The sequence below is a fragment of the Vigna umbellata genome, chromosome 4 (genome assembly GCF_029865625.1).
Source record: "Vigna umbellata cultivar VRB3 chromosome 4, Vumbellata_1.0, whole genome shotgun sequence".
Lineage (NCBI taxonomy): Eukaryota > Viridiplantae > Streptophyta > Magnoliopsida > Fabales > Fabaceae > Vigna > Vigna umbellata.
Window position 1 is genome coordinate 41,956,091 of NC_142168.1, and position 17,779 is coordinate 41,973,869.

Sequence of the window (17,779 nt, forward strand, 5' to 3'; positions counted from 1 at the left end):
AAGCAACCCTCTTGATGCGATTAGGTTTTAAGGTTGAAGCCATGAGTGTTTTCAGAACAAGAGATTGAATGATAGAAGTAAAAGAGGGTTAAAGATTGGAAGTTAAGGGAAGGTTGATGTTGTTAAGACAATCCAAGATTTTGAGAAAAAGAGAGAGGGAAAGCAATTTAACATATTAGGGTTTCAACCTAATGGATTAAAGGAAGTGGGAAATCTATTTGAATTTGAAAAACCCTCTCTCAAGCTATTTTAACCGATTAGATTTTTAATCTTATTGATTATTTCAGTTATAAAACCCAATTTTCAGCAAAACAAAGAAGAATGCCTAATCGATTAGAGTTTTCTTTGAAATCGATGAAATCATGCAAAATCAATCATTTTGAATATTCTCACTCAACCTATTTATATCTAGCATAAAGCACACATAACACCAATCAACATGTTTATGCAGAATGTAAAATATGCATGGTTTACCAATGATAGAGTCTATTACCAATTTTGATGTCCTCAAGGTGTCATGAACACTTTAAATTGTGAGATATACTTCAGTTTTGCATTTCACCTTAAGCACATAAATTTTCAATTCATCTTAGTTACCTCAAAACAGTTAAAAGGTTTGAATGCATGTACCTAGTTGAATTTGGGTCCTTTAATGTTAGGTGGTTGTGGTGATTCCTTAGGAATCCATTTAAAATTTCCCTTAGGCACACCAACATTTTTATAATAGCAAGCCTTTGATACATGACCAATGTGATTGCAGTAAAAACATGCTATGGATGAGGGTTTGCTAATGTCAAGGAATTTTCTGGCCTTCAATTTTCTACTTTTACCGATATAGCCAATTCCTTGCTTGTTTAGTACATTTCTTTGTGTTCCTAGTAAGACTTCAAGGTTTGAACTACCTAGAGTGAACTTAGACAAAGTGTTCATGAGGTATTCAAACTGTCTTGGACTATTTTCACACTCTTAAGCACTTACTTTGCTCTCTCCTAATTTTTTACTAGGTGCACTTTTCAATTCTTCTAATTTAGTTTTCAGATTTTTATTCTCTTTGTCTAGGTTATCTAATCTACTCACTAGACACCTATTTTGACTCTTGAGCTTATTATTTGCATATTGCATTTTTCTAGGTTCTTCATGCAATTCTTGGAATGCATCAATGAGTTGATAATACATGTCTTCTATGCTTTCATCTTCAAAGCTAATCACGCTGCTTTGTGAAGACATTGATCAAACCATCAAGCAAATATTAGTTACTTCTTCAATACTCTCATCAGATTTGCTTGAGGAGGAGCTTAAGGCACTATCTTCTCGGGCTAGGTATGTCTTTTTCTTCCTCTTGTTTATGCTTTCTTGATTGTCCTTCTCTTTCAGCCTTTGTTTCATTTTGATCACTCGACATTCTGGCTTAATGTGTCCAACCTTGCCACATTCATAGCAAGTTGGTGCAGTAACTAATTTTCCTTTTCTTCTATTTGACTTTGTGTTTTCTGTACAATCAGAGTTAGTCTTATTTTTGAATTTCAAGAATTTAGAGAACCTTTTTACCATGAAACTCATTACTTCAGCATCAGTTGTTTCAGCTTCTAGATCATCTTCAAAATCATGATTTTTGGAGCCTGTTTTGCTTGTTGTTCTTGCAGCAATTTTAAGAGCAATTGTGTTCCTCTACTCTCCTTCTTCCTCTTCTTTCAACCTTCCCAAGTCAAGCTCATGTTCCCTTATTTTTCCAAGCAATGTAGCCATATTCATGGTAGTTAGATCCCTTGATTCTAATATAGTTGTAACCTATGGCTGTCAATTTCTGTTTAGACTCTTTAGAATCTTAATGTTTTGCTCTTCCTTGTCAAAGGTCTTTCCAAGAAAAAGAAGGTGATTCACTGTGTGAGTAAATCTTTTTTACACATCATATATAGTCTCACCATTCTTCATCCTAAACATCTCATATTCTTGAATCAAAGAGTTCTTCCTAACTCTTTTCACTTCATCTGTACCCTCATGTGTAACCTCTAGAACATCACACATTTCTTTGGTTGTTTCACAAACTAAGATTCTATATAATTCATCAATTGTAAGTGCATAGGAGATTATGTTCTTGGCCCTTACATCATAGTGAGCTCTCTTGCTTTCTTCTATTATCCACTCAGAAAAATGTTTAGGTTTGGTCTTCCCATTTTCTATCTTGGTTGGATCATAGGGTCCATTGATCACGACATCCCATACACCTTTGCCTATTGATTCCAAGAAGATCTTCATTCTAATTTTCCAAAAGGGATAATTCTCACCCGAAAATAGAGGTGGCCTATTTGTGGATGCACCTTATCCAAAGGTTTGAGATATACTGGTCATATAGATCTTGTTTAATTGATTAAAATTCGACAACTCAGCTCTGGTGCCAATTGTTAGAAATAAAAGGCCTTACATCTCAATCCAAGAGGGGGCTGAATTGGATTTAACCTTTTTCGAAATCTTTTTCAAATTTTCATGAGTTCTAGAATCTTGGAATCAATAATCAAAGATAAATGAATCAACTAAGTAAAGAAAGATGAGAGAAAGATCAAAACACATAACAATTTATATTGGTTCAACTTATCACAAGCCTACATCCAGTCTTCTCCTAACAACCTGAGTTGAGAGGTTTTCCACTAAATCAAATTTGAGTTGAGAATACAATGAAACTCTCAATTGTTATCCTCACCACCCTCAAATCAGATGACAACACAAATAAGAAAGGAAAGCACTCACTCTCACCCAATACAAGACATGGACACCCTCAATCTCTAACCTGGCCTACTCGCATAGGTGCTTCACAATATAGAAAGAATGATGCACTCATCATAACACACTTTTCTAGTGCAGATATGTTAAAAATAGTGAAGTCCACTTGATCTTGAATGAATCTTTGAATGTTTGATCACCAATGAAGCATGAAATCCTCCAAGGTCGGTTCTTGAGAGACCCTATACTCAAAACTAAAAAAAATGTCAGTATATGCCAATTAAAATTGTTGATGAAACAGGTCTCAAGTCTTGTTTATATAGGAAAACCAATTCCTAACGCAGATTAATCGATTATGCTTTTCTTTCTGTTTTAACATATTATAGCTTATGCATAATCGATTATTTCAATATTTACATCTATAACTGCCTCTTTTGACTAACCTAAGAGATTGGGTCATTTGTATAATGGGTTAGACCTTTCTTTTTGTTTTAATCGATTATAAAACTTATATAATCGATTATTTTGCCACTTAACCTATTTAGTCATCCATTTGCCTTCATTAACAAATTATGTTATTTGTATAATAAATTATGTCTTTTTCTTTGTTTTAATCGATTATGTAACTTAGGTAATCGATTATAATAGAGTGTTTTGCCCGTGTTTAGCTTTCTAAGTGTTATAGCTTAATCTAACAGATTATATCACTTATGTAATCGATTATTATTACTAGAAACAATATTTTCAATCTATTTTAGGTTTATTTTTCTAATCAAGAATAAATTAATACATCTAACACTAACATGTTAATGATCTAAACATTTATTATGCAATTTTGTTGTGCAAAAATGATTAAAACTATTTCTAATAATTTAAATCTATTCATCATCAAAAACCAATATATGTAAACACTAGGCTCCCCCTATCAACAATTTGTTTCCTCTGGATGTTATACTTCATCAAGAACACCTTAAGAGTGATATAAAGACTCTAATTAAGTACCTAGAAGTGGTCCAAAAGTTGTTGGACATATGCTACAAATAGAACCTTCCAACATAAGAACCAAACACCTCTTGGAGGTCTTCAACAAGTAGGCTTCTAAATTCTCCTTTGTTTCCTTTTCCAGCTATTATGTCTTGTCGTGGCTACTCTGTATTGAATTTTTATTTTATGTTTAGCCATTGATTTGAGTTATATGTGCTTCATCTTTAGGCATTTTTTAGAGAATTTTTCTTGAATTACACTTGCAAGAGTCCTTTGCATCATTGCTCTTTTATGCTGAATTGAGATGCATCAAATCAGGATTTAAGTGTTTAGGCTTTGCTTGTATGTTCTTCACTGAGTATAAGTACTCCTCAAACACAAAAATCATTTTGATCAAACACACATACAAATATTGTCTTGTCTTGGCCAAAACTGAAAAAAAATAAAGTGTTGCATCAATCAACACTGAAAATAAATTTGTATATGCTTGTTATTTGCTTATGGCTAAGACTTCATGCTCTCTTGCGTGTGTGTTTGACATCAATTTTTGAGATTTTACTTACTTCATTATACAAAATATATAGGTTTGAAACATGTCAAATTATTTCCACTCATTTTTAGATCTTTCTCTTCATGTATGCATAAAATATTTAGTGTGATTGCCTCTTGTTTGTGTGCATTCTTTTACTACAGTATTTTTTCATATGTGCCTTTATTTTGATTCCTTCATTTTACTTGTTGTTTTGTCTCTTTCAATACTTTAGTTTGTTGCTATTTTTCTATGCCAATTTTTCTTGCTTTACTAGGTTCCGTTAACATCATTTGTTTAGTAGTGTACATTTGATTTTTTGGCCACTTGAAGTGTATGTCTCTTGGCTTCTGTCCTTATATTTGTTGAGCTTGATTGTACATCCTTTCACTTTTATCTTTTACTGATTAAGTGCTCTAAATTTTGACTGAGACACCTTGCTATCTTGAGTGAAGCTTGCAAGTGAGTTGGACTGATCGCTCCTTTCTTTTACACAAAAACCGTGGCCTTCAACCTTGAGTAAGTTGCTATTTTGAGTGACCTTTGTTGCTGTTCTAACCAGTTTTATTATGAGTTTTTGGTTATGTTTTATGTTAGAAACATGTCTACAGGTTCTCTAATGGAGATAGCTATCACAGAAGTGCATCTATTAAATTAGACATGACAAAATCACTTCAACAAATTCAGCATCAACTTGACTTTCTTCATAAGAGGATGGACAATGAGCTTAACATGAAAGGAATGCAAACATATGGAAACCAAGAGCGCAAGTATAATCCTCATGATCATTTCCCTTTCAAGAAGCATGAAGAAGATAAAGCTTTTGACCAATGCCTTCAATTGCCAAAGTTGAACTTGTCACCTTTCAAAGAAGAAGAAGAATCCTTCTATTTTTTTAAAAACTGGCTAGCTAAATTAGAACAAGTTTTTGAATTGTATAGTGAAGATAATTCTTTGCGTGTAAAATTAGCTACATTAGCTTTAGAAGGATACGTCATGCAATGGCTAACTAGGATGAACATTACCATCATGGGCTCCCATGCGAGCTCGTGGGAAAATTTTAAGGATATTTTGTTTTAATGCTTCGTACCTCCACACTACCTTAGGAAACTTTTGGTTAAGCTCCAACAACTTAATCAAGTTAGAAAAAGTGTGGAGGAGTATGCTCGTGAACTCAAAGTTCTCCTACATCATACTAACACAATTAAGAGCGATAAAGTAAAGATAACTAGATTTATTAGTGGTCTTAATAGATGTAGTAGAACTCCTTGATGATGAGATTCTGGATGTTGTGGTACATAAGGCTAAGTGGAAAAACAAATTTTAAGAAAAGAATCCTATTGCAACCAGTTTTCAAACTCTTCCAAAGAATTTTTTTACAAAAGTTCATCATCAAAGGAGAAGGATAAACATGTTTCTAGGGAGAACACTAATAAATCTCGCCATTCTTCTACTAACAATGCGCCTTCTTCTAAGCCTAAGTCAACTTTATGCTCTGGTCAAATTAAATGTTTCAAGTGCTTAGGTCATGGTGATATTGCATCTACATGCCCAAACGAAAGGGCAATGTGCATTAGAGAGAAGAAGTTTTAATTGATGATTCTCCTTTTTCTTCACCTTCACACACTTCTTACTCTTTCTCTTCCTCAAGTGAAGATGAATACAAGGTTCCATTTGATGAAGACCTACTAGTTATAAGACGTCTATTAGGACAAGTCCACAAGGACTTTGATTACATTCAAAGAGAAAATATTTTTCAATCTAGATGTCTTATAGCTAGCAAGGTTTACACAATGATAATATATGGGGAAGTTACACCAATGTGGCTAGCACACATGTAGTGAACAAACTCAAGTTGCCTATTATTGCGCATGCCAAGCCTTACAAGATTTAATGGTTAAGTGAGGAGGTTGAAATCTTGGTCAATAAACAAGTCCATATTTCCTTTTCTATAGAAAAATACCAAGATGAGGTTCTTTATGATGGTTGTGGCAACCGGAATCGCGACGGAACGACGATCCAAAAAAAAAACACGGGTTTGAAAAAGAGATTTGGAGTCGCCACCATAGTTTATTCTGGAAAACTACGGAAAAACCATAAAAGGATAAGGCATGGTCCAGGAAAAACCAGATTCTGGGTTCGGGAGTCGGTTACGTGTAGAGAAGGTATTAGCACCCTACAACGTCTGCCCTAAGGCAATACCTTTAACTAAATACGCGAATATGATGTGGTTTTCAAAATGTTTAACTATCCCCTAAAATTAAACTCTAAAGAAACAAAATATATTTTTTAGTTTTTTGGGCCTGACAAGGATTGACCTTGCTCCTACGTATTCTCATTCAGAATGAGAAATCAGGGTTACGTAGTTCTTTTGGAACTGTTTGAGAAGTTTGTTTGGAAATTGTTTAAAAATTTGTTTTGAAATGATTTTGGATTTTTGGGAAGTGAACCTAACAAGGACTAGCCTTGCTCCTACGTATCTCCACTTTTGATGGAGAATCAAGGATCACGTAGTTCTAGCTGAAAGATTACTTGTTCAAAATGGATGTTTTTATGGCTTAGAGATTGTTTATTCAAAATAGATGTTTGTAGTTTTTGAAGGTTTTTTTTTATTTTTGGTTTTTTTTATAAAAGAAAGAGGAAAGGTTTTTTGGATAAGGACAATGCGAGTGATCACACGTGTGCTTAACCTTTAAAACATATTTTTGGTATTTTTTATAAAAGAAAGATAAAAGGCTATTAGCACAAGGACGATGCGAGTGATCACATGTGTACTTAACCTTTAAAACATTTTTTGTTATTTTTTATAAGAAAGATAAAAGGTTTCTAGAACAAGGACGACGCGAGCGGTCACACGTGTGCTTAGCCTTTAAAACATATTTTTGGTATTTTTTATAAAAGAAAGAGAAAAGGTTTTTAGCATAAGGACGATGCGAGCGATCACACATGTGCTTAACCTTTAAAATATTTTTTGGTAATTTTTATAAAAGAGAGAGAAAAGGTTTTTTGCAAAAGGACGATGCGAGCGACCACACATGTGCTTAACCTTTAAAATATTTTTGGTATTTTTTATAAAAGAAAGAAAAAAGGTTTTTAGCACAAGGACGATGCGAGCGATCACACATGTGTTTAACCTTTAAAATATTTTTTGGTATTTTTTAAAAAAGAAAGAGAAAAGGTTTTTAGCACAAGGACGATGTGAGCGAGCACACATGTGTAACCTTTAAAATATTTTTTTTGGTATTTTTTATAAAAGAAAGAGAAAAGGTTTTTAACACAAGAACGATGCGAGCGATCACACATGTACTTAACCTTTAAAATATTTTTTGGTATTTTTTATAAAAGAAAGAGAAAAGGTATTTAGCACAAGGACGATGCGAGCGGTCGTGCTTAACCTTTAAAGTATTTTTGGTATTTTTTTATATAAAAGAAAGAGAAAAGGTTTTTAGCACAAGGACGATGCTAGCGATCACACATGTGCTTAACGTTTAAATTATTTTCTTTTGGTATTTTTTATAAAAGAAAAAGAAAAGGTTTTTAGCGCAAGGACGATGCGATCGATCGCACATGTGCTTAATCTTTAAAATATTTTTTGGTATTTTTTATAAAAGAAAGAGAAAAGGTTTTTAGCACAAGGATGATTCGATCGATCACACATGTGCTTAACCTTTAAAATATTTTTTTTGGTATTTTTATAAAAGAAAGAGAAAAGGTTTTCAGGACAAGGACGATGCGAGCCATCACACATGTGCTTAACCTTTAAAATATTTTTTTTGGTATTTTTTATGAAAGAAAGATAGAAGGTTTTCAGTACAAGGACGATGCGAGCGATCACACATGTGCTTAACCTTTAAAATATTTTTTTTATTATTTTTAATTTTTTTTTTTTTAAAAAGAAAAAATGTATTAAGCACTAGGAAGATGCGGATGATCACACGAGTGCTCATACCATTATTTACTTATTCAAGAAATCATTTTTTACTTTATAATTTTTTCATGTTTGTAATTTTTGCTATATAAATTATAAGAATAATAGTTATTTTACATAGGGTTTAATAAAAAATTTATTTACCGAAGTATTTAAAATAAAACAATAACATCATAATAATATTTACATAGAGAAAAACAACGTCCAACAAATTAAAACTATATTCAGTTTATTTTTTAAAGTTTTGTAATTATATATTTTTTTATGATTTTTATAACTAAGAAAAAGGTAAATAAAAGTTTAAAATACACAGTAAAATTAACGCATAATAATAAGACAATTGGTAAGGAATGACAAAACGTATGCAGGGAATCAAAGCGTGTATGCAGTGATCAATATGTATCAGATAAAATACAAAACAAGTTAAAAAACATTATAATTAAGAAAATAAAAATAAGGTTGCACAAAGTAAAATCCAATAAGAGCAAAGGGTGCAGAGGTAAAAGACCAGCGTGTTGCTTAGGCCCAATGAGAACGGGGTGTAAGAATGAAATTGGAGGTGCACTTCGTATTTGCTGGTGCAGGCCCAAGGACTCTTTCATTCTCTTTCTTCTTCACCCACCATTCAAAGACAAAGAGTCCAGAGCAGCCCTTGCCTCTGCCCCAAACAAGATCACCGTCACTCCTCCTGGCCGGCCAAGAACATCGCCGGTGACAACGCCAATGTTGGAAGTGCCGCCGCCCTCTTCCTTTCGCTCGCCCTCGTCGCCGCCACTCACACCTATGTCGCTCGTCGTCACAACGATCCAGACCGACACGTCGCCGGCGTGGTCAACGTCGTTCTCCTCTGCATTGGGTTTTTTCTATCCTCTTCAACCGCGCAACACTCACTGTTTCGGATGTGTGGGGCTGCGTCGTCCAATGTCTCCACGTCCTTCACTGCTCGTACTCCGTATGTCCGACACTCCGTCCTCGCTCCTCAATTTCCTTCTCAGTGCGCGGATGGGAGACCTGCGAAAGATTCTCCGATGCCAAAGTCAGTTTGAGAGCAATGGCTTTCTCTATCTAACAGTAATAAATGCGCAGTAAATGCAACCACTCTACCACTCACCCTGGATCTGTATTTATAGTTTTTGCTATGGGCTTGGGATTAGTGAAAAGTTAATCATGGCCCAAATTCAGCCCAATAGCTTTTAACCACTACTTACCTTAAACCTGGTTAATTAGCGACGTGGTCGGCCGGCCTCCCGAAGTTTGGTCTTTCGACCGGTCGGCCCAAATAGATAGTCCGAATAGCTGGTGGTATTGTTGGCTGGCTTCGTGCGAGCTACTGTTCATCTGGTGGCGAGCGGCAAGGTTGCGTAATCGTGGACGTACGGGCGTGATTGCGGTCGTATGGGCGTCCAGCTTACCGCGCCCAACCCTTCGTGATGGTAAGCAGAAGGGTAGCGTGTTTGGTCCATTGTGGTTACGTGGACGCCCGGCCTATCTAGCGTCCGGTCCCTACTGGTACACTTACCAAGAGCCATAGACACGCCGCCGCGGTCCGCTCCTGTCGGGTTCATCGCCGGTGGCGCATGAAGCCCTCGGGGATGTCACCAACGCCAACAACGCTTTCTTCTTCGATCCAAATTAATCGCCACAACCCTAGGCACCTGGGTCACGCTGCTACGCCTTTCACCTCGAGCTGGTCGCTGACGACTACATCAACAACTATCGTGGTCTCATCGGCTACCACTCATCATAGTGGCAACGTGTCGCCACTGTCCTTGCTGAGGGCATCACCGGAGCTACCATCGTCACACCCTTCTCCCCGCGTTTCAACTTTTATTCCTTTCTTATTGGTTTCTTTTGGTTTTTGGTGGTTGGAGGGTAAAGTGGAATAGGATGTTGAACTGAGTCATGTTCATGAATGGGTTATGGTTCGATAATGGTAATGGATGTCCTGTGTGTGAATCGTGTGTTTTTATGTTTTGGGGGTTGAGATGGGTTGGTGTGATGGTGATAGGAACGCGGTAGAGGTTAGGAAGTGAGTGAGTTCTTCTCTGTTTTTCAGGTGTTAAAGAAGATGGAGGGGAGAATGAAAGATGAACTGATGATGAGGAGGGCATTTCTTTGTGCGAGCGAATAGAGGAATTGAGTGTAGTGTGAGAGGGGAATGATGGTTGTGCGAGCGAATAGAGGAATTAAGAGTAGTGTGTCCGTGAATGGGATACTGGGGTGAACCCAATCAAGATTACTGGTTATGAAGAATGGTCTCCCGAAGGTGAAATTGAGTTGGTCCTTCTTTGGAACTCTTACTTTTTGGACAGTTCAAGGAAATGTGTAGAGAAACTCTGATGCCTTTGTGAAGGGTGTGAAAAATGAAGATCTCCCTTTGATTTGTTACAGAGGGAGGTTTTTGTTCTTGTGGTTGGGCAAGATGGAGAGAATGGGTTCTTAGCTTCTGAACACAATCCTTTTGAATCTTTCTTTTCCCTTCAGGCTAAAGTCAGAGGACATCTGTAACCACTCTACAATCCAGTCCTCCTTCCTATGGCCAGAGAAGTTTTTTTTTTCATTTTGTGGTAATCCAGCTAGAGGTAGCTTTGGTTTGGGCAAGGATTTGCATCCCAAAAATGGGAGGTAACGTAGAGGAAATGAAAGGAGTGATTTGAGAAAGTTGACTTTGCCTAAATGGTGTTCCATTTTTTTGATTTTTTTAACGTTGGACAAGTTAATTAAAGTAAAGAAAGATTAAAATAAAAAAATAAAATAACACTAAATAACAAAAATTAAAAAAACAAGATAAAAACAAAATACAAAAGAATAAAATCTAAAAGATAAAATAAAATATAATATAATATAACTCAAAATAACAAAATAAAGTGATATACAATAAAATGAAATAAAATTAGAATAAAACTAATATAAAATCAAATAACATAAAATAAAATAAATTAAACAAGATCAAATAAATTTAATCATTATTTACTTATTTAGTTATCCGGACGAAATTGGGTGTTGACAATGGTGTATCCATGGAAGCAACTCACATCTTATTAAGTAGACCTTGGCAATTTGATAGAAATATTTAACATGATGGTCTTACCAATAGGATGTCCTTTACTTTTCGAAGGTGCAAAGTTATATTAAAACCTCTAACTCCAAAGAACATACATGAAGACCATCTCATAATGAAGTCAAAGATAGTTGAAGAAAAGGAGAAGGTCAAGAACAATTGTCTCATCTCTCATAAAGCAGTACTTAAAGTTATTGAAAAAAGATAGTCTATTTTTTGTGTTTTTCTTTCCCAGTGTCTATCCACCACTTTTTGTCCTTAAGTCTTCTAAGTTAGATAGTTTGCTAGAGGAGTTCCAAAATGTGTTTCAAGATCCTCCAAAAGGTTTAGCACATCTTAGAGGGATTGAGCACCAAATTGATTTTATACCAGGATCTTCTCTTCCAAACCGTCCAGCTTAAAGAACAAATCTCATGGAAACTCAAGAGATCGAAAAACAAGTAGAGGGTTTATTGTCCAAAGGGTGGGTTAGCGATAACATGAGTGTGTGTGCTATGCTTGTGATACTTGTCCCTAAAAAGGATGGTTCATGGCATATGTGTATTGATTGTAAGGTCATTAATAATATATTCATTAAGTATAAACATCCATTCCTAGGTTAGATGATTTAATATATGAGCTTCATGGTTCCACCATATTCTCCAAGATTGATCTTAAGAGCGGTTATAATCAAACTAGAATCAAAGAAGGAGATGAATGAAAGATTGCCTTTAACTCAAAATTTGGACTATGTGAGTGGATTGTCATGCCCTTTGGTTTGACCAATGCTCCTAGTACTTTCATGCATCTCATGAATCATGTCTTAAGACATTTCATAGGTAAGTTTGTAGTGGTCTACTTTGATGACATTCTCATTTATAGTGTATCTAGATGACCATTGCATGCATGTTACGAGTGTTCTTCAAGGGATGAATAATAGTTTGCGAATATAGAGATATGCATTTTTAGCATGGAGCAAGTAGTTTTTCTAAGATTTGTCATTAGCTCCCAAGGAGTTCAAGTGGACTCCTCCAAAATAGATGCAATTAAAGAGTTACTTATTCCAAAAAACTTCAAGGATGTGAGGAGCTTTTATGGCCTAGCTAGTTTTTATCACTACTTTATGCCTAATTTCTCTTCTCTCACTACTCCTTAAGTGACATAGTAAAGAAGGATATAGGTTTCAAGTGAGGGGATGAGCAACAAAAGAGTTTTGAAGTCCTTAAAGACAAGTTAATTCATGCTTCCATTTGAGCCTTATTTGACTTTTCTAAGTCATTTGAAGTTGAGTGTGATGCTTCTAATAGTTTCTTGTACAACAAAATGATAAAACAATTGGTTGATTATATATGTGATTGTGCATGAACTGTTTGATACATGTATTCATTGATTGAAAATGAATCATTAGTTGAAACACATTGCACATTGCATATCTGATAGAAATAATCGATTACAATTTTTTATAATCTGTCAAATTTCTTCAGATTTGTGTTTATGCTTATCAGAGGCAAAACAACTATGTTTTAACCGATTACATTAATTGTATAATCAATTAAAACACGTTGTTAGGCCAGTACATGCTTGCTAAGTGCATTGAAGTGTTTTGAAAGGAAAATGTTTTCAAATTTGCTTAAGTATGGAACTTAACTGATTACATTATTTTTCTAATTGGTTAAAATGTGTTTTAAGTGAGAACTATTTTCTTGAAAAGTCATAGCTGTCAATAACGGTCATACTTTGAATGTTGTGGCTTGTATATTTTATATAATCGATTACATACATATTTTAATCTATTAAATCTTATGCAGATGTAAAACTGTTAAAGCAGAAGAAAAAGTTTAACAGATTACATTAAATGCCTAATCGATTAAATTGCGTCAGAGTTAAAAAATCTATAAATAGACTCATTGTTCTCTGATCTCAATGATTTTGATGATCTTAAACTTTCATAACTAACTTGGTTGTTGAGATTTAATTGCAAGAGCGTCCTGATATTGTTGGAGAATCAAGATTGCTTAATTCGAAGGAAATCCATAAAAATTCTTGCAAGATTGAAGTGCTTTCATATTGCTGATCATTCTGCACGTTGTGGTGTACTCTATTAGATCAGTGTTCATCTACAATCTGGTGATTGTGTTTCCCTGTTGCTGTGAGAAGAGGACTTTGTAAGTTCTAGTTTCTCAGAGTTGGGATTGCTCTAAGGTGACAAAAGGGGGGATAACTTTATGGGTTATGCTATAGGTGATATTGAGTTAGGAAAGGAGAGTACATTTGAGAGGGTTGGTCTATGTATTTCTTGCTTGTAAAACTCTATCAATATAATGGTTCCCTTCAACTCAGGTTGTTGAAGGAAGACTGGATGTAGGCTTGGTCGAACCAGTATAAATATCTGAGTTGATCTTTCTATCCCTTCTCTTTTACATTGTTCAAATTCTTGTTTGATTGCATTTCAAGAAAACTTGAAAGATTTTAAAAAGCTTTTTAAAGAACAATTTTTTAAAGGGGAAAACCAATTCACCCCCCTCTTGGTAGAGACAATTGGCCTAACTTTTTCTACAACTTACTTTAGTGAGAAGTTCAAGAAGAGTCACCTAATTTATTCCACTTATGACAAACTTGGCAACATTGTTAAAACAAGACAAACTCCTCTATAGAACCCTTGGTTTTGAAGTTTAATTAAACAACATGAAACAAAGAAGTCTAGAAGAATGGAAAACAAACACCAAACACTAGGACAAACCATAGAAAAAAAAATTTAAACGATAATTCAAGTTAGAAAGAACGGGTATCCGCACAATAGGAAGTCTCATAGAATAGAAAACAAACTTAAGTTAGAAAGAACAGGTATCCACACATTAGGACAAACCATATAATAGAAAACAAACATTAAATGCTAACTCCAAGTTAGAAAGAACAAGTATCCACACAATAAGTCTAATTCACCAAGAAGAAAAGATATAGACGATCTTTTTAGAAAGAAGTCTAACACACAGAAAATCAATGAGATCAAACTAGGTTATGACACTAGAAACATAGAACAAGCAGAAACGTAAAAACTAACTAGATATAATAGGATTGTAGAAAGACACACACAAAGCACTAGAATAAGGACAACTTATGAAAATCTTTAAGATTGAAGAAAACATAAAAACACCTATATCAAAACACCTAGACGCAATACTAAACGACTATTAAGTCAAAAGCGTCTAAGAGAGTTTAAACTAAACGGGTAAACTTACTATACACAAAGGATATTCGGATGAACTCGCGGGACAAAAATAATGTCAAGACAACGTCTTTCACAAAAAAAATTTAAAAAGCAAAAACCTAAAACATTAAGGAAAAACATAACATGCTAAACGTCATTGCTCTAAAAAGGAAACATCACAAAAAGTGTTTGCATCAGTCTAAACGATACCATCAACTAAACTGTTACTTCGTCCAACGATGAAGTTCATATTCAACACTTGGTATCTTTAGAAGAAGAGCTTAATTAAACGTTATCTCAACAGTACATTGAAAATGAAAAGCACTTTATTGTTTTGAGCAAACATTAAATGACATTAAATGTTCAACGTTCAAAAACAAAAAAAAATGATATTTGATGAATGAACTACACATCAAAACCCTAAACAAGATCAGTAGTAGGTGTCAGTAACAAGAAAGACATTCAAAGAATGTTCATTTCTTAAGAAATCGTGACATAGTACCTACGTTGAAACATATCATGAAAACAACAAGTAAAACATTAATCAAGAAGGAGTCTCTTAGAGACTAAACAAAATCAACTACAAATAAAACAATAGAAATCATAGAAGGTTGAAAAAACACTAAAAGCATTTGAAAACATCAAAGCAAACATGAAATAAGACATACATGCAATACAAACTTCAGTTCTATCTTATGCAGAACGATTACTACAAATGTTCGTTAGCCTCATTTTATAAGAATCAAAATGAACGTTAGAAAGAAGAAGATAAAAAAAAATGAAATATCCATAAAAAATTGTGTCAAATGAGAATTCAAATTTGCATAAAAGAACATTATAGAGGAACATCTAGTTAACTCATGATTAATAACTAGTCTAATTGGAACAGCCAAATTATATATAAAATATATAAAATATTACGGATAGGAATAACTTCTATGTTTATATTTGACTAGAAATTAAAAAAAAATCATTGGGTCGAAAGATTTATCATGCATATAATATTGAGATGAAAGTTTCTTAATTTAAACTATTTTATTTAAACTCAATTGGAATAAAAAACAATTATATTGAGGTTATAGTATCTATAAAAGAAAAGTTATAAAATCCATACATTAAGTTTCTTGACTTGCTTACAATAATTTTATATAGTATTTTTTTATTTGGTAATTCTTAGAGGTTAAAATATAACAGGTAGAGAAAAAAGGTGTTGATGCTAATGTTACACGTGCTTGGTAATTAGGATTATACAAAAATCTGTTATAAATTGGTTTTTACGAGATAAGCATGATTTTATAGTTTATTATCAACAATTAATTGCTTGAACTAATTTTTATTTTTCTCATTTTATGTCTAGCAATAATTTTAATACAAAACCTAATATTGCAAGTAACCATAGTACATTTTATAATTTTACTCTGACGAGACGATTATTTTAAATTATTCAAACACAGATAGGTGATCTCCAAACCACTTTTCATCAAACATATTCAAACACAATTTATTTCATATAACGGATTATAATACTAATAATTGGTTATATATTGTAATTCACAATTACTATAATAATCTTATTAATTCAAACCGCATGGTATTTTTTAAATATTGTTTTATTTTAAAATGAAAAAAAAAAGAGTCATGATAAGGTAATGAAAAACATAGCTTAATTATAATAAATAAACAGGAAGACACAAGTTACAAAATTATCGTAAGAGATATTACTAATGAAGAAAAAACTTACTTTATTTTTCTTTATCATCAAAGGATTTTTTTTTTCTTAAGTAGAGTATTGAAAATATTTGAATCTGTATTCAACAAAGAAAAAACTTATAAAATTACTTTGATCAAGAAAAATTATTTATGTAAAAAATTGGAAATTACAGAATAATTGCAGTTTGTAAAAAATACTTTTTTAAATAGTATATAAGTATTCTTACATATGAAATAACTTCATTCGTACAGGGAAGAATATGCACATTGTGTGTATAATATTAAAATTCAAGACTTTATTTTAAAGGAGTTAAATCTGTAAATCACATAAAATAACCATTAGTTAACTAATAGTGTCTTTTGAAATATATTAAAATTAGATTGTAACTCTTTAGATATTGGTACGCATTTAGAGATTGACTAATTAATTAACAAGCTCTACATCGGTGTGTATTGTAGGTTACTATTTTGTACTAAAATTAATATTAAAATACGTATTTTTTTTTCCTTGGATTGATATATACAATCTCAGTACATGTGGAGTATTAGCAAATGTCAAACAAATCTGTAAGAGAATTCAAATTATAATAACAATACTAAAATACGTAGATATAGTATATTATTGAATTTATTTTGTCAAGTTTGATTATATAGAGACTTTTGGCAATGGTATACAATTTCGAAGAGAATATAGTTAAATTTATATAGTATACAGTTTTTTTTTTTGTACAGGTAAATTTAATAGAGTAAAAGCGAACTTTATAGTAGTCCATAACTAAGATAAAGAGAGAATGCAATGAAAATGTAAAATAATTAGGATTTTATTGAATTACAAATGATCATATACGATAAAGTTATTAAATTTTATAATAAGAATTTTTGTTGGCATGACAAGGTATTCTTAATAGTTAATACAACTTCAATAAACTATATTTGAAGATGACAAGTTCACGTGATGGCAACAGATCAAACTCAGTACAGAGTAGTAAGAAACAACACAATTACAGCATTTTAGTAGTTTCTTTTCAATAGAAATTTCACTTGAAGTTGACTCGTGACTAGGACAATGAAATAACATTCATACCATGATCAGATAAATCATAGATTATAAATTATTTATAGATGTAAAAAAGAAAAATAGAATGCTACAAAATTAATATGGTTATTGCTACTAATTATTTTAGTATAAATAACTCTTAAATTTTAATGACCAACACAATTCTAATTAATAAATCATTACAAATTTGATGTTAATGATTCAAAATAAATAAATCAATAAAACATCTTATATCTCCTTTTATTAATATTAATCATCAAAACATTCTATAAAATGAAAGCACGGTTTAGATATTACACTGAAACTTATCCATAAGTCAACTCTGATAGGTTGTTATAAGAACCTACTTTCATTTTCACTAATAATAACAAGTCAAAAGAAAAATTATATTTGAAGTCACATTTAACTATAAGTAAAACAATATTTTGTGTTTTAAGTTGGAACTTTTGCATTTCATTTCTTATAAAAACTGAGTTTGAAAGTAAAATATTAAATATAATATGATAAAAATAATAATGTTTTATAAACAGTAATTGATCTCAAATAAAAAACAAAAATAGTCATCAAATAACCAAATAAAGTTTGCTATCCTGTGAAAGAAAAGA

The 17,779-nt window shown here is 32.8% G+C and overlaps 1 pseudogene; it reads left to right on the forward strand.

Annotated features, from left to right (window-relative positions):
* The first annotated feature begins 1,174 nt into the window (after window positions 1-1,174).
* LOC148200243 (uncharacterized) lies at window positions 1,175-11,920 on the forward strand (annotated as a pseudogene).
* The last annotated feature ends 5,859 nt before the right edge of the window (window positions 11,921-17,779 follow it).